We start from the raw sequence: 17,947 nt of genomic DNA, 5'->3' as shown, positions 1-17,947 counted from the left end.
GAGTCACCACCTAAAGGTCTTTTTTTTTTTTTTTTTTTTTTTTTTTTTTTTTGAGATGGAGTCTTGCTCTGTCGCCCAGGCTGGAGTGAGTGGCCGGATCTCGGCTCACTGCAAGCTCCGCCTCCCGGGTTCCCACCATTCTCCTGCCTCAGCCTCCCGAGTAGCTGGGACCACAGGCGCCGCCACCACGACCGGCTAGTTTTTTGTATTGTTTTTAGTAGAGACAGGGTTTCACCGTGTTAGCCAGGATGGTCTCGATCTCCTGACCTCGTGATCCGCCCGCCTCAGCCTCCCAAAGTGCTGGGATTACAGGCGTGAGCCACCTCGCCCAGCCAAGGTTTTTTTTTTTTAATGAAAAATGAGCAAATAAAAAATGACATAAGTAACAGCTAACGCGTGTATTTCTATACGTCAGATATTGTACTATGTGACATAATATAATTTATTTCATAATCCCAACAATCTTAGGAGGCAAATACTATGACCGTCTTTTACTGATGAGATAGGGAGTAGTGAGTGAGTAGTCCAAAGGCACACACCTGTAATGGTGGAATTAGAATTTGAACTCAAGCATTCTGCCCCTGCATTTCTGCCCTAGTTTATTACATTTTACTGACCTATCCAGCATTTCTAGGGCTGAAAAGATGTGGGGTGCATTGTGTATTTTGAATTCAAGGACAGTAAGCCATGTATTGGTTCTGATGTAGTTCAGTTAAAAATTGCTTAAGTATTTGATATGGGAAAGAGATTCACAGTTTATGTCCATTTTCCATTGATGGAGATCAGTAGTTCTCAATGTGTGGTCCCCACAACAGCAGAACAGCAATACCTTGGCTGCTACAATTGCAAATTCTCAGTCCCTAACCTAGATGTATTGAATCAGAAATTTGCGGCTGGGACTCCTGCTGTGTTTCTACAATTCCTCTGGGTGAGTCTGGTACACTCTCAAATTTGGGAATCACTGATGTAGATAACACAAACTCTTTTCTAGTGGTAAATTAGCTCACCACAAATTAAAGAAATTTATTCTTTGTATTTCCTAAATTTATATGCAAGATTCTAAGAGCAACTAATTGTGTTCCTGTGTCCAAAATCCCTATTCTCACCAAAATGTTTCCATTACTCTGGATCAAAAGACAAAGCCTCTTAACTTGATCTAAAATACTTGGCTTTCTTACTCCCCTACCTTCCTCTCCCGTCTCATCTTGAACTAGGTTCTCCTTTCCACTCTCATTTCCAGCCACAGGCCACTCAATCCTTACTGGTCAAATCATTTCACTACACAGGTGTTTTGTATATGGCTTTCCCAAATTTGTTAATCATATTTTTTACTTCTCTACTGAACTCCATCCAGTTCAGTCATAGATGTTAATGTAGTTTTGTTGTTATTGTTGTTTTGTTTTGTTTTGTTTTGAGATAAGGTCTCACTCTGTCACTCAGGCTGGAGTGTAGTGGTGTGATTTTGGTTCACTGCAACCTCTACCTCCAAGGTTCAAGCAATCTTCCCACCTCAGACTCTCAAGAAGCTGGGACTGCAGGTGTGCCCCCCCATGCTCAGTTGATTTTTTATTTTTGTAGAGATGAGGTTTCTCTATGTTGCCCAGGCTGGTCTCCAACTCTTGGGCTCAAGGGATCCTCCTACCTCAGCCTCCCAAAGTGCTTACATTACAGGCTTGGGCCTAGTATTCATTTTCTTAGCAATCTTTCAGCAATTTCTTGATAAGCAAGTCCTTATTAATCTTGTGGCTGCTAGGACCTCTCTCTTAAAGCTTGTATTGCAGTTGCACTTTTATAATTTCTAAGATTAATACTGTCCATCTATCCTGCTTGGACTGTGATCTTCATTTAGTTAGGTACCATAAGTAGCCTTTGATCATATGGTAATTCACTGAATAAGTGAATGCATACATTTCTCTCATTTTATTTATTTAAAGTTCCAAGCATGGCATGGTTTTTCATGAATTAGAAAATTGATATTTTGTCTTTTCAAAAATCAGTTAAAGGGTTGTCTACTTAAAGCACATTTTCCATTCTTTTGTTAAAAAATATATATAGAACTGAGTGCATTATCCATGAAGCTGTTCGTCTTTTTTAATAGCAGTACTAACACAACACAAGGCAATCCTTTTTAGAGTTCCTTATTGAAAAATCTAATGTAAACTCTGTACTCTTTTTATAAAAAACATTTCCTACTCGGTATATAATTTCATAGAAATCACAGACTTGCTGAAGTCCATGTAAGTCCACTATTTTAGATAGTTTTATCCTATGAGAATTCAATTTTGTCCTGTTTCAACTTGTGTTTTACTTACAGTTATTCATTTGGACAAAGGTGATGGTAATTCCTGAATTAATAATTAAAATCTTTTTGTGGTTGCATACTTTTTTTACATATTAAAGTTTTCATATTTGTAGGATCCGTCTTAAAAAATAAAGGACCATACAATATAATCACTATTTTAACATTTCATGATTCCTGAGTAGAAAAGGGGCCTGGCTAAATAAACGTCATTTCTAGGATTCTAAAACTTTAGAGATACAAAATACTTTAGACGTGAGTTATCCAGACATTTAATTTAAGGGTGATAGACCTGAAGCCTAAATATGATAATTGACTCATTAAAGATCAAACAATTAGGAGGCAGAACCAAAATTAGAGCTCAGGTCTATGACATTTGACTATGACATTTAAAAAATAATTTGAAGACAGGTGTACTTTATTAAATATCAGAATCCAGAAAACTTACAATAATTAAACCACTTTGAAAACCTTTTTTTTTTTTTTGAGGCATGGTTTTTGCTCTTGTCACCCAGGCTGGAGTGAGTGGTGCGATCTCGACTCACTGCAAGCTCCGCCCCCCGGGTTCCCGCCATTCTCCTGCCTCAGCCTCCGAGTAGCTGGGACTACAGGCGCCGCCACCACGCCCGGCTCATTTTTTGTATGTTTAGTAGAGATGGGGTTTCACCGTGTTAGCCAGGATGGTCTCCATCTCCTGACCTCGTGATCCTCCTGCTTCAGCCTCCCAAAGTGTTGGAATTAGAGGCCTGAGCCACCGCACCCGGCCCTTGTTTTGTTTTTTGAGACGCAGTCTCGCTCTGTCGCCCAGGCTGGAGTGCAGTGGGGTGATCTCGGCTCACTGCAAGCTTCGTCTCCCCGGTTCAAGCGATTCTCATTCTCATTTCTGCCTCAGCCTCCCGAGTAGCTGGAACTACAGGCGTGCGCCACCTCGCCCAGCTAATTTTTGTGTATTTTTAGTAGAGACGGGGTTTCGCCGTGTTAGTCAGGATGGTCTTGATCTCCTGATCTCGTGATCCACCTGCCTCGGCCTCCCAAAGTCCTGGGATTACAGGTGTGAGCCTCCATTCCCAGCCTCTTAGTGTTTTTTTGTTTTGTTTTGTTTTTATAAGATTTTAAAGTTTTTGACTACATATGTCTTGGTGTATGTAGTCCATTTTTAAAATTTAATTTATTATGTTCTTACAATGAAAATAAAATTATTCACCAAAATAAATAAATAAATAATACTAGGGATCTCTAAGTAAATAACTGACCAAGAGAAAAACAAAACAAAATATAATTGTCCATCTAAAACAGAGAATTGGAAATGGGACCAAGAGTTATTAATGATGATGATACCTGCTTACCAAGCATCTGCCATATATCAGTACTCTAGTTTATTGTGTTTTTTTCTTTTTTTTAAAAAAAAACAAGGCAGACATTCTTAATTGTATACAAGAAGAAGCTGAGCTTCCAGAAACATAACTTTCCCAATACATAATTGCTAACTTCTACAAGCCCTGGCTAATTTGGAGAAAAGCCCATTTGAGCCGTTGTACTACACTATTTATTGTCACTTGGGACAATCGCTTATTTTGGCCTCCATTTCTATATAAAACAATAAAATTCTACATTCTACTTAATGGATATGTGTAAAATACATTTTAAAAACTTCTGATTATAATATTTTCCTACAGAGCAATGGTCCTCAAGCTTTGGTGTACATAAGACTCCAGGAAAAGCATTTTTGAAAAGATCTCCCATTCAGCACTTACTGCCAGAGATTCTGATTCAGGAAGTCTTGTGTGGGAACTAGTAATCTGCATTCTCCTATGTGCATTCAGGTGTAAAGGTAGTCGAACCACTCACCTAGTAATTAAGACAACGATTAGACCATTAAGATAAGTATTATTAAAAAGATTCACCCTGTGCCTCCAGGAACAAAGCTCCCTAAACCTTATCTTGAACAGGTGCATCCTGTAACAGATTATTTACACAGCTGTTTGAATCAGAAAAGCTCCAGAGTATTTGTTCTGAGTAAAAAGAAAAGTTATGGTATATGTTGGAATGAAAATCCCAATGTGGTAAATAAGTAACAAGTGTATCCACTGATTATACTTCACAATTAATACTACCCGTGTTCCAAGGCAGCGGTCCCCAACCTTTTTGGCACCAGGGACCAGTTTTGTGGAAGAGAATTTTTCCACAGAAGTAGCTCGTGGGTGAAGTAGGGGGTCGGGGGCGGGAGGTGATTTGGGGATGAAACTGTTCCACCTCAGATCATCAGGCATTGCATTCTTATAAGGAGTATGCAACTTTGCAGCCTAGACGCTTGGCATACGCAGTTCGCAATAGGGTTCGTGCTCCTATGAGAATCTAATGCCGCCCCTGAATCTGACAGGAGGCGGAGTTCAGGCGGTAGCGCTGACTTGCTGGCCCGCAGCGCACCTCCGGCTGTGTTGCTTGGTTCCTAATAGGCCAAGGACCAGTACTGGTCCGCGACTCAAGGGTTAGGGACCCCTGTTAAAGGTGTTCTTGGATTTAAGAACTCAGCCACTGAGTAGATAAAAGAGACCAAAAATGAATGATAGACGCTTAATATGATTTGAAAGAGGTTTATCTATTTTTTTCAAAATCAGCATTAAGTAGAGATGTACAGGATGATAAATTATCATACCACGGCTAAAATGTACATCTGAATAAAAGGGCATACATAAGTTTTTATTTAATTTAGTTTAAATTGACATGAGATTATTTTAATTTTACATGTCTTTACAGACATCATTTTTATTTTTAGTTTTGTGACAAAGTCTTGCTCTGTTGCCTAGGCTGGAGTGCAGTAGCGTGATCAGCTGACTGTAACCTCAAACTCCTGAGCTCAAGCAATCCTCCTACCTCAACCTCCTGAGTAACTGGGAGTACAGGTGGGCGCCACCATGCTCAGCTAATTACTTTTTATTTGCCTTTTTTTTTTTTTTTGTACAGACTGGGTCTCACTGTGTTGCCAGGGCTGGTCATGAACTCCCAGCCTCAAACCATCCTCTCACCTTGGCCTCCCAAAGTGTTGGAATTACAGGTGTGAGCCACTGCACCAGGCCCAAAACGTCATTTCTAACCACTGTATGAGTCAACTTAAAATCTGGTGATCTAGGGGAAAAAAAAAAAAATCTAACTGTGTGTCACTGCTTTCACTGTGTTTTTAAAAGTAAGGTAAAATGTAGTTAGGGCAAGTCATTCCAGTGTAATATTTATACCAATTGTGTGAATATTTTATTTACAAAAAATGTGCTTTATAGGTTGCTTACACTATACATAGCATGTGTTCACATGGTCTCAGGTAATCGCCGGTGTATTTGATGCTTTCCAGCAATTTAAAATAATCAATGTTGCTTCTATCACACACCCCGTATCTTGGTTGGCATTTACAATGCAAAGTAACTGTTTTTCCACAAGATCTTAGTTGCTATTATTCTTAATTTAAAATAACTACTTGTCAGGATACTGACAAAAATAGTGACAAGGAAAAGGAGCTGGGTAAATAATAGTATTAATTGTCTTTCAGTGTGATTTCATTGGTTTAATTTGAATATACTTTATATAACCAAAAGTAATTATATTGTGAGGTGATATGCATAAAATCAAGCAGAGATTTGAAATTTGATGTTATTTTTATTTGTACCCTAAGCCTAAATTATACTTTTGACTTTTTGTTCAATGTGTTTCCTAGAAAAAATAATAGTAAATTACATGAGACATAAAAATACCCTACAATTTTCTATTGAATACACCTTTAGGTTGCCATTTGTTCCAAGGGATATTTTAAATCAATTTTCTGAAGTTACATGTAAGAAAGGCTTCACTCATTGTTATTTCAATTAATTCTTTGTTAATAAAAAATCTCCTATATAAATTACACATATATATTTATATAGCTAGTTTATAGATCAGATTGTAATTCTTATTTTAGACATTGAAATAGATTTTAAAGATATTTAACTAAAACCTAGAGTGAGTCATGAAATGTAACTAACATGTACTGTCTGTATATCTTGTGTACCTAACATATATATGATTTTGTTTTATATAAAATTGTCGCTTGAACACCACAATGATTAGGGGCATCAACCCTTACGTAGTTGAAAATCTGTGTATAACTTTTGACTCTCCAAAACTTAACTACTAATAGCCTACTGTTGACTGGAAGCCTTACCAACAACATAAACAGTAGATTAACCTATATTTCATGTTATATATATTATATACTGTAATCTTACAATTAGTAAGATTAACTTACAAAAGTAAGCTAGAGAAAAGAAAATGTTATTAAAAAGTCATAAGAAAGGAAATATATTGAGTATTTGTATGGGGGAGGTTGGTCATCCTAAAGTTCTTCATCCTTGCCGTTTTCCTGTAGAATAGGCTTTGGAGAATGCGGAAGAAGAGGAGATAGTCTTGCTGTCTCAGAGGTGGCACAGGTGGAAGAAAATCCATATTTAAGTGCACCCACACAGTTTAAACCTCTTTTGTTCAATAGTCAACTCTATTTCAAAAGTATAATGTCAAAAACTACACTGTAATCTTCAAATGCTCATAGTTTACCTTAGATAATGTCTTAAGGTAAGTTAAAAGAGCTATGGATTATCAATAATTTGTGAAATTCCATGCAATTTTTAATGACAGCAGCTGTTATTTAAACCTTGAAACTTACCTCGAAACATTTTAATGCTCACCAGCTCAGTTGAGAGAGAGCACAGATTGCTCCAGGTCAGCAGAGAAACGATTTATTTCACAATCTAGCTCTCTAAATAACTTTATATTCTCTCATTAAGAACAGCAGTACAGGAAATCATTTACTGATCATTTTACAATGCACATAATATCCTGCGCATGCTTAGGCAACTATATGTTGATTTACAAATCAGGACAGACATCAAAATTACTGAACTTAGAAAATAATTCACAGTGTCAATGTGAATAAATTTTTAGATTTTGACAATATATTTAGTGCAATGAAATAAGGTTATTTTGTCATGAACAAATTTGAAAGGTATTCAAGCAGGACTCCTAAACCATTTACTCTGAATTATTGGCTTTATGATTTTAATACCATTTTCATGTCACTTTGTAGTAACCTTGTGACAGCATAACAAACACAAGAAAAAGAGATCAGTTATAAATTAGCAAGTATATTTTTTACCCTTTAGAGAAGCTAGGGGAAAATTATGTCACAATCAGATTTATCTTAATACATCTAGATTTTCTATAAAAATGAGCTGAAGTCATAAAAATAAGTATAAACAAAAATTTGGGATAAAAACAACATACAAATATATACACACATATATTTATATGTATATAGATATAGCTGTAGATATATTTATTTGTAGCTAACAGGAATATTATATCTGCTACTTGTGAATATGAAAGAATAGAGAAATCAGAGAACAAAATAGGAACGAAAATAAACAACTAACAGCTATTGAAACAGTAGACTCAATTTTTCAAAATAATAGAAAATTTTAGGTTGGGGTTTTTCCCTATTGATTTTCTTCCATTAAATCTTTTTATTTCTGAGCAGCAGTTTTTTGGAAAAAATCAAAGATAATATAAAATATATTTTACTAACGTAAAGTAAAATTTATTTAATAATTAAATATAAATTAAATAGAAAATGCATCCCACATTATGGTTTTCATAAGGGAGATAAGTTCACACATACAGCTGAAGTATTTTGTTGCAATCATAATTTTGCACTGTTGTGATGAGTATATTAACACACAAAATTATTCACTTTGTTGTGGAAAAGCCAATCCTCATTACTTTCAAAAAAGCTACAAATAGACAAATAGCTCATTCTGTCATTTTCGAGTTTAATATTTTGAGAACATTTAATCTATTAGTGAGTCCAGTTCTCATCCTGTGTCCTATGTGCCGTGTCCACAAGACTCTATCTTTCATAAAGACGTTTTTCACTATTAATTTAACAGTTAGTAGATGTTACTCAAAATTCAATTTCATGCTTAAGTACATAGATATAAATCTACATTCATAAAGAGAAAACCTGTCTTTAGACAAAGCATTTGAACACTAGGAAAAAGGAGCAAATGACACCACTTTCAGGTAATTCTCCTTTTTACTTGTCTTCCTGTAAAACCAGTCCTAATTATATTTTAAGAAAGCAGATCACAAACCCTTCCTTGATGTGTGTGACTCTGTGAGTGTGTGTGTGTAAGAGAGAGAGGCATTACGTTCTCTTTGTTTCTCAATCCACGGAATTATACATAGAAATGTATAAGTATGAATGTGATGCTCGTTAGATAGAACAAAATTATTATAAGAAATATAAATATAACTGGAGGAAGAAGCCTGGCTCTGTTGCTCTCCATCTAAATTTTGTACTATAAGCCAAAGTTGGTTTAGCTTTCATGGTTTGCAGCAAATACTAAGATAGGTACCTCTATTTGGGAAATAGAAAAGAAATAGTAATTATCATGGTGATTCTGTAATATAAAATCCTCAAAGAATGATTTTTTCAAAATGGCTTTCAAAATATCAGATCAATACAGTTAATATAATTTTTTATTTATTACTAGACATATTTATGCAGTATATAAGTTAAATTAGAACCCTGCAAAATTACATTTATGGTTCTGATAATGCCATCATTTTTCAAAATAACATTTTCTAGACTATCTTCTATGTAAATGTGTGAATATTGGTACATTATAATCTTAGGACTGTTTGTTAACAACAACCTCAGTTTTTATTACCCAACTTGAGTCACTATTTCCTCTCCTTTTCATTTTGGAGAAATGTTGGTCGAAAAGCTCTCCCAATATTTAGTATGTATGAGGTCCCATGCAGGGTGCAGATGGCATCTTAACCCCATCCGTATGTTTAAAGCGTCTCATTCATTTGGAAGTCTTACAGGCACCAAAACAATCATGTAGAGAAGTGGTCTTTAAATTTTAATTTTATCAAAATAAACCAGATCTCTTGTGTATAAACCATTGCCAAAAACGGATTTTCTTCAAACAGACAGCAAGCCAAACCCATTTGTAAAGGCCAAGGAAAAGACTGATGAGTATGCATTTGATGATATGAGAGTTAGATTGAATTATCTTTGTTTTGGCTATGCTTTTTTTGTTGATGCGTACACTTTCTAGATTATTTTTAAATATCTCTCAAGTAGCTTGAGGCTTTTTTCTAAGTACTTTTGTGTTTTACTCTCCATTTATTTAATTATTTGTTATGTTGTTATATATCATAAATTTAGGAACGTATCTGGGATTAATATACATTAAATATAAGCATATATATGTATACATATACCAATGTTTTATCCAAACCCTCACTAGTAATATTTTCATCTTAATATACAATAGAAATTAATTTTCCAAATTTTGTTTTCTATATAAAAATGGCATTTTTTGATAAACTTTGATAAACGGATTCTGAGATGCCTGTGCATTTTCTTATTAAATATCTTAATGGACATAGTCTGGCTAGCTTCTTAGGTTTCCATTTGATAAGACTGTAGCCTGTATTTTGGGGTGACATGAATAATAGTCTTATTAAGCTCCCAAATTAAGATATAGTAACAAACATAAGCTACAGTTTATTGCCATGACTAAGTTTGGTGAAACATTATATAGTAAATATATTTTTACTGGAGTTTAATGCTCCACTTTAAAAAAGAAACACATATACAACTTTTAAAAAATCTACTTTATTGCTTAAGCCATGATTTAAAAGAAACGCACGTGCACACACACACACACACACACACACACACTTATAACTTTTCAAAAATCTCTTTTTATTGCTGAAGCCATGATTTTTCAATAGGAAATCAAACTTCATTCCTCTTGAGTTTGAAAACAAGCCGAGATGTATTGGAAGGTGAGGAGAAGGAAACTGCATCAGTGGTGACTGGTTTTGGAATGATGTTAATTTAAATATAAAGTTTAAGGAAAGAAGGCATTATCAGATTAGAGTTTCCCATCTCAGAGAAGCATTGCCCTAAACACCTTTTAATAACTCTCCCTAAAGAAAATAACATAAATAAGTTCATATTAACAGCTAACGTGTCTCAAAATGGCAAGAAGCTCTTTGAGTCATAACTCCAGTTTCCAGAATTAATTCGCCCCTCTTCTAGTCCTGAAACACATTAATGCGCTTGTTTATGGATTTTAAAAATGTAGAAGGAAAATTATAGATAAAAAGTACGCCTGAGAATGTCTTCACTCTTTCCAGAAAGCATTCCTAGATGCCTGAGGTTGCTTTCAAAACTAAGCTGGTGAACCATGAGGGGATTACGGTTTTATCAACAGCCTTATTCTGCACCAGCAGCAGGTGCACCAGCTTGATGACCTGCAAGGTCACTGGTGCCACTGAACCCAAGTTTCTGGCAGTAGTCACTTTGTGTTAACACCATTATTGATGGTAGTCCAAGCAAGGTAGCAATTGCCAAGGAATAAGCTGAAGTACTAGATGTTGCTTTAAAAACATAGAGGAAAGAAAGAATGAATGAAAAAAAAGAAAACAGATTCAGGCGCTTGGCTTATTTCTTATATGATACTGCCAAATGCAGCCAACGCGTGGCCACGGGAGTTGGCGCCGCTGGAGAGGCAGACATGCCGCATGGAGGAAGTTGGAAGGACTGAAAAGTCAACGCTAAAACTGAAGGCAAAGATTGCCAGGTCAAATGCTGAATTGTGCTAGTACAGGATGTTTTGCTTTCCATTTTTTCACAATGAAGCATTGATTTTACTCCCTCCTGTTTCGTTCAAAGAGTAATGTTCTCAACTTTCACTTACCAAATTGCTGTGGTTTTGTTACTCATTTATACAACAATTGTAAGTAAATAGGATCAATAAAGTAGCTCTGCTGGTAAAATAATTAAACTTTAAAACAAACAGGAAAAAAGGTAGAACAATCACTAGTGGACCCAGTTCCAAACAGGTAAATGTTTTACCATGTTTTCTTTAGATTAAAAAAAATGAAATAAACTAAGTGATATCGCTGCCATATTAATCCTTGAATGTTAATACATTAACATGTGCCCATGATAATATACAGCATTTATTTCAAATTTATATTAATGGTTTTGCTTCTGTTTCATGCTTATTGTCTAGGATAGTAGCTACCACATAGAAGATTCTCCAAAAAGAATGAAAATGTTTGACTGAATGATTGCTAACACACTGATATGTTATCCCTTTGCAATTTCCTTTTTCACTCAATATTATATTTTTTATATATGTTCATGTTGAGATTTTTCAGATGCTACACAATACTTGTCTGTGACTATGTAACAGTTTATTTAATCACTCTGATGTTCATTTATGATCCTGAAATTTTAACTTCTGCAAACAATACCCAATACACTTTAAATAAGAATAGCAAATTAAGTTCATCATCATTACACTGACACCATGTTTAAGATGTGGCAGAATGTTTGATATTCCATTTGAGGATTTTGGATTCCTTGGAATAAAGGGAATTAATTCATTTTCATCATTATCACCAATAATGCCATATCATAAAAGTTTGAAAGAATTTATTAGGTTAGAGACTCCTCACTTTTTAATGAAAATTAAATCCAGAGGAGATATAATTTCTGTTTCTTAGGGAGTACATATTTTCTAGGTTTTTTAATGTTCCATGATAATAGGACATTGACTTATATAAAGCTGCATACAAGTTCAAAACAGAAGGGAGAAAAGTTTCTGTCTTCTACGAGCAGCTACTGCTCTAGGCATGGAGGACACAGCCGTGAACAAAAGCATCTGTTCATACGTTCATTCACTCAGTAACACCAGATTATACCTTTTTTGGGGAAAAGTGAGGTCTTGAATGCTAAAAATTTAAAGGCAAATATCAGATTCTTAGTTTAATTTAAGACTATTCGAATTTACTAAATACTTGCTTCTACTTATTTATGCCAGTTTTACAATTTATAGAAGTGGACTTTTCAACAATTAAAAACAAAAAATAAGCAAGAATAAAACTATTTGGTAAAGAGATGAAAATAGGAAAAATCTAAAGGTAATTTTTAAAAAAATGCCTCAGACTATAGGTAAAAAACAGAGCTCCAGCAAAGTTAAAGAAGTTTCCATAAAAGTTTGTCCAGCCATGGTACTTGGAGCTAGGTAGTGTTCAGTCAGCACAGGATGGGTTTTTTGTTTAAATATTATATACCATTTTAGAAGGAGCATGGAATCAAAAAGTCTTGTGAATCTTCTCATGACTTAACATTAAGTGTAAAATTAAGATAAGAATACCTTCACTCCAGTAATCTCAGCACTTTGGGAGGCTGAGATGGGTGGATCACCTGAGGTCGGGAGTTCGAGACCAGCCTGACAACATGGAGAGACCTCATCTCTACTAAAAATACAAAATTAGCCTGGCATGGTATCGCATGCCTGTAATCCCAGCTACTCGGGAGGCTAAGGCAGGAGAACTGCCTGAACCCGGGAGGCAGAAGTTGCAGTGAGCCAAGATGGTGTCATTGCACTCCAGCCTGGGCAACAAGAGAGAAACTCCATCTCAAAAAAAAAAAAAAAAAAGACCTACTTCCAATGAGAAGACATGCATGAAGCATTCAGCATAATTGACACATGGTAGAATCCGAAACATTGCTACTTCCCTTTCTATTCATATCCTAGGAAAATGCACTTCTTTCTACATTATATAGCCCAATATAAAATATACATGCAATTATCTCTTTATTCACCTTTTTCTTTGGAGATGGGGGGATCTAAAGGGGAAACCAATGTACAAGACAGGCAACAACGTGTTCTATGCTTTGTTCTTGTTATACTGCATAATCCTTGCCTTAACTGCACTTACCTGACCCAGTTTAGAGATCTGTCCACTTGTAAATATGCCACAGTCTGCATTTTGTTCTTCTTTGGGAAGTTATCTGGTGTGCAGAAATATCTAATTTGTGAGTGAATAGCGTCTGTTCCAGGATAGTTACTGTACAAGAAGGGCAATCATGACCTTACATTTTAAAATAGGTTTTCTTGAAATGTGATCATAGCACCATACTGTAACGTTTGGTGTCTATCTTCTTGCTCAGTTTATAAATTGAAACTGATGCTACAATACCACATGAAAAACTAAAATTCCCGTTATTAGAAAATTATTTGATAACCAAATTTTACTGGAGTGTAAAAGTCACCTGGAAAATGAACTTAATCAATTATTTAAAACAAGAAATTCTGCTGGAGTTAACAGAGGAACAGAGTCACATAAAATTCACTCAAATAACAGCAAATCTGGCAGAATACCTGCTGTACAATGTGCTTACCATAATACTGATTTTCAGAAACTGAATGAGCAGATTGAAGGGGGAATTTGATAGTAAATCACTTACTTACCTCTTCATACAACCATTTTATATCTCTTGAAACCTAGAAAATGATTCTATATATTGCAAAAACAGGGAATGGGTGTGTGTGGCAGGGGGGTTGTAATTTAGTGAAAATTGGGGCCAACATTTTTCAATATTAAAAATACATGATCCACTGTACTCGAATAGCAGTTCAATATTATAGAGAGTACTATTTTTAATTTTTGTGTGTAGGCCAGCATGACTCCTTGAACAAACCTCATGACTCCTTTGAGAACTGTGAACTATATAGAGGGCCACTCGAAGTCAATAATGGTAGTTATCATTTTCCTGAGAATTTAAATAAGGGAGCAGAATTCCAAGATTTGAGTCAACATCTTCATTGATAAAAAGACCCTCAGTAAAGGCAGCAATTTATGAAAATGTGTAGGGTGTTCCAAATTTGCACGGTAATGACTAGCAACCGAAAATAAAGCAACTGGCCGAAATTCTCCATACAAATGATGGTTCTGAAAGGACTCTCATGTGTGTCGATTGCAGTGGCACCATTAAGTTGGGAACCTCCCTGATTGGTATAAACAAGCTCCCTGTGCCAACGTAATCCTAGATCTTAAATAGATCATAGCTATTTCATATTCTGAATGAATATAAAGTCTTCAATTTGACTCAATAATATTTTAACAATGTCCTTTCCTGAATACCTTTAGCAACATTTAAGAATTTTAATTGCTTGTTTTGCCTTTCCAATAAGATCTTAAATAATTTCAAGACTGGGTGTCAGTTGTCCCTATTCATGTTGCTTAGCTTGGTTCTAAACATTTAGTCTTTCAAAAGTATTAAATTTTGCATGTAAATAATTTAGAAAGCATGATTCTCTCCCTCTTTCTCTCTCTCTCTCCATTTTAAAAACTGTGATAAAATATATATAACATAAAATTTGCTATTTAAACTATTTTCAGTGTACAATGTTGTGGCATTAAGTAACATTGAACATTGTTATACAGTGCATCATCTCATAAAACAGCTGGACTTTAATGATAACTGCAGTCAGATATCTTAGCAATAAAATATGCCTCAAGGATACAAGTCTTAGAGTAAGAGTCTAGCACGGGTATTTATATGGCCCATCATATCAAAACGGTGAACAACACAGCTAACATCCTTAATACTTCACAATCCTTTTCCTTTATTGATACTCCTAGGATCTATTGCCTGATTTTAAAGGCTAATAAAATCTTTCTTTTATACTTTAATGATACAATTTAAATAAGATACATAATAGGTTATTCTCTGGGCATAAAATCATGTATTTATTTGTGTATTCTGGTGTGGAATTACTAGAAATAATTTTAACATGCATATTTATTAATCTGTTTTGCTATAAAGCAGAAGATATGTTAATGGATTTTTTTAAATTCTGTAATTAAATACTTCAAGACTGTAAGTTATAGGAAAGGAGGAGCAAAATACTTTAATACAAGAGGTGTACTGATCTACCAATTCATAAATGAAAACTACCTTAGGATGTTAAGAAATAACTCACCTTCTAAATGTGAATTTGGAGAAGTATGAACTACAAATAAAATAGGAATACTATTTAAGAGTACAGAGATGGAAGACTATAAAAACTTAATCATTTTAAAAAGACACAAGGTATATAGCTCAAAGCTTTATATATGCATAGATCTAATTTATGCCAATCAGAGATACATCTGGCCATTTTGAAAGCTGGGCAAGGACTCACTAACAATCATGAACAAAAACAATTATCTGGGTGATGGTGTTCTTAATTGCAGATGGTATCATGACAATTTATTCATACCTCATGGAGTTTTTCTGTTTATGCCCATTGAATAGCATTGTTTATAACTGGTCATAGACTTGTTTGGCTTTATAACTTGCACATGTATCTGTCAATCTGATAGTGGAGAAGAAAAAAATACTTTGAAATATAATTTGAAGCACATTTTAGACTATTTGCATTAACTATCTCTAAGAAGGTTTTAGAGTATTTTAAGAGACTGACATTTAGAGTGTATAATCTTTCATGTAAAAGTTCCTTCTTTGTCTCCTGAGGCTTCTGTTTATATATGAAGAAAACGGCAGTGTGACATTTGCTGATAGTGTCTGCTGAAGGAATGCTACATCTTCAAGATACTTCTAAGATTTATAAACTGTGGCAAATATTAATAAAACCATCTTCAGAGCATAATACTTTATTTTTAAGTAAACTCATTACATTTTATGTAGGCCAACTTTTCCACCATAAAAAAATATATACATTTATTTTAACAATGCTCATCTCTCCCTGTGAATATATGTCTAGTCTCCCTAAGAGGAAAAAAAACGCAAGTTTTAAATTATCACTTGCTGGGGTGTAAACTTGAAGAAGACAATCTTCCCATCAGTCTTTTCTAAGCTGTAAGATAGGGAAAATAAGATGTTCCCATCATTTGAAAATCCAATGAGAACATCTACTACAAAGTTTTCAGTAGAGTAGTACAGAAAATTAAATGTTAACTTTTACAAGTTTAAAATTATTTTACATTTAAATAACTCCTAAACCCTTCCATCGTTTTTTGTTTTTTGTTTTTTTAACTTACACTTTTTTTTTTTGTTTAAGTACTCCAGCTTGTTTTTAAGTAAGCACTGGACTGTCCACTCGAATGTACAGTATGAAAGATTGCTCAAAAGGAAATACTGGCATACTGTAAGAAACTCCTTTCTCTAAGTCTCACTAGGGTTGTAAAATGACATTTGAATACTAGTAAATTATCAACGCTCTTAGAAATACATTGCTTAAAACTTTGTTTTGTTAACTGATCCAAATACTGCTAATAAAAGTATTCCAAGCAGTAATTCTGCAAATGGCTAGCAAATCCTTAAGTTTTTGAGTAATCATTTTCTATATTTTGGATTGCGTGGGATCGTATCACTCCTACTTGCATCAGTTTGATAGCACTAATACCTAAAGAATACATTCCTTTCTAGAAAACAATAGAAACTTGAAAGTAGATGAGATTGTCTCATAGTGAAATGGTATTTTAAGTGATTTTTTTTTTGTACATAGTAACTGATACTGGATAGAATTTTATTACAAAATTCTTTTTTTAAGAAGTGCTTTGATACTCAAGGAAAACAAGCAACCTACATAACACATTACTCAATTTGCCCAAGTCTTCAAATAAGATGCCTTGTTGAGCACTGTTTCTGCTGTTACCCAAGGCAATGATCAGAAAAACATACACACATAAAACAAACAAACAAAAACTCTCAGCATGTGGAGATTCAGCATGATGTGTGCTAGGCTGAGATTTCCAGCTGCAGTCAAATCACGGGGAGAATCAAGTATAAATGGAACTCACCTCCATAACAACAACTTTGGAAAATCTGCTCAGCATAGTAGAATCCGAGCGTGTTGAATTTGTGTTTTAGTTAGCTGACGTAGAGATTACAAACTTGCAGCCCTTTTAAGCAATCTATGCAGCATCATTTGATAACCTCGTGAATTGCCATTGAAGATCGCAAGGAGGCTGTTGAAGATGCTGACCAGTGTCTTCTCCATCATGAAGAGCAAGCAAAATGAATATCTATCCTCCATTTCAGGAATATACGTGGGTTTCACAAACAACTTCATTCCATAGATTGAACACTGTGACTTTTTTAGTGATTATTTTTCTCTTTAAATTGGCTTCTAGAAAGCTTATAGCCAATTAAGCTTCTCATCATTAAAAAGACTAAATGTACACCTTTTTTAGTCAAGTAAACCTGGGTTTGAATCCAAAATGTGTCATATTCCTCCTCTGAGCTTCAATTTCTGTATTGTATCCTGGAGTTAATGACTATTTTACAGGCCAGCGTTGACAATTAAATGGATGGAGGGTTTTAAAGCACATAAAATTGCGTCTGGTACTGAGATGCTGAAATATATTTTTATTGTTGTGTGCAAATCTCATCAGGGTGCTGCATTATTGTGAACATTGTTAAGAGTGCCCCCTGTAGGTGAGCAATGTACAACATGCCAACCATAGGTCTTTACTGCCTTGCTTTTCCATAAGTATTTTTTTTTCCTTTAACATATTTTTATACTTCTTTCAATGTATTTAAACTTGCTGTGTTGCATGCATTTTGATACCAACCTTAAATTCTTTTGCAGTAGACTACAGGCAATAAAATCAAAAAATTAATATTGCGATATTATTTTCCCCTACAATTGGATTACATAAAGTATAAAGGTCTTAGAGGAGAAACACTCATTCTTGTTTAATTTCTCTTCTCTCCTTCATGGTAGCTATTGTGCAAATGTTTTT

The 17,947-nt window shown here is 34.7% G+C and overlaps 1 protein-coding gene and 1 long non-coding RNA gene across 4 annotated transcripts in view; both read left to right on the top strand.

Moving 5' to 3' along the window:
• The window catches only part of LOC105485513 (cell adhesion molecule 2), a 1,093,059-nt gene that overhangs the window by 581,157 nt on the left and 493,955 nt on the right, over positions 1-17,947 (top strand). The window lies entirely within an intron of this gene.
• LOC139361020 (uncharacterized) overlaps positions 1-17,947 on the top strand; it is a 133,413-nt gene that overhangs the window by 10,019 nt on the left and 105,447 nt on the right. The window lies entirely within an intron of this gene.

Source organism: Macaca nemestrina, chromosome 2 (genome assembly GCF_043159975.1).
Source record: "Macaca nemestrina isolate mMacNem1 chromosome 2, mMacNem.hap1, whole genome shotgun sequence".
Taxonomy (NCBI): Eukaryota; Metazoa; Chordata; class Mammalia; order Primates; family Cercopithecidae; genus Macaca; species Macaca nemestrina.
Note: the sequence above shows the minus strand (reverse complement) of the source record. Positions and strands in the feature narration are given on the sequence as shown.